A 1,105-nucleotide genomic window follows, 5' to 3' on the forward strand; every position below is an offset into this window, starting at 1 on the left:
GCACTCTACCCAGGGGGACAGCTTGAGGCTCCTGTCTCAAAAAATAAATAAAATAAAATAAAATAAAATTTCCTCCAACTGCCAAAAGCAAGTAAACAATAACATGCTTTCCAAAGTACTTTCAAAAGATTAGGAATGACTGGGAAGAGAATTGGGGCTGGGAAAATGAATTAACTTCAGTTAAAAGGGAAATGTTTTAGTTTGGTTTTACTAATCTTCAGCCTTTGGGTTTTTCTTTTTTTTAATTCTTTTTTATTAAATCATAACTTTGTACATTGATGCATTTATGGGATTCAAGGTCCTGCTTTGATATACAATGTGAAATGCTTACATTGAACTCAGTAACACACCCATCACAATTATACTCATGTCTTAATAGTTTTGAAACGTACCATTGTATCACACACATTAGGTGAAGTCCTCCCAGCTCCTCAGCCTTTTGGCTAAGATCAAGTTTGATTTACCAGTTCGATTTACAGTTTGATTTACCAAACACGTATAGTTCAATTTTGGGAAGTTGGATATATTTGTGTTTGTCACACAACTCTGCATGTCCAATGAAAATGTTGTTACTTTCAAACTTCATAAAGTAGTTATTGTCCCCACTACAGATGGTCAAGTTACTTAACCTATCTGATGATTGGGTCACACAGCCAGTAATAAGTGGTGAATCTGAGAAAAAAAATTCCAAGGTGGTTGATCCCCAAAACCTTTCCTTCCACACTTTAGAGTATACCAGGGTGTATGGTCTGTTAAAAACAAATTTAAAAAAATGCTTTTTCCCCTCTAAAATTTGTTTAAGGTGCATATGTGAAAAATACCAAAATAGTTATATCATTACTGTGTAACAATCTGCTTAAGAAATTGTGCACATTTCCAGACTCTCTGCAGAATGGGAGCATTCTACGAGATTTTATAGGAACTCAGTGGGAAAGAAAAATTAAATCTCGTTCAATCCTGGGTGACATTTTTTCCCTAAAATTCATTTAAAATAATATACGTAGAGTGGCACCTGTGGCTTAAGGAGGAGGGCACCGGCCCCATATATCGGAGGTGGTGGGCTCAAACCCAGCACTGGCCAAAAACTGCAAAAAAAAAAAAAAAA

Source organism: Otolemur garnettii, unplaced genomic scaffold, assembly GCF_000181295.1.
Source record: "Otolemur garnettii isolate 467f Iridium unplaced genomic scaffold, OtoGar3 scaffold00086, whole genome shotgun sequence".
Lineage (NCBI taxonomy): Eukaryota > Metazoa > Chordata > Mammalia > Primates > Galagidae > Otolemur > Otolemur garnettii.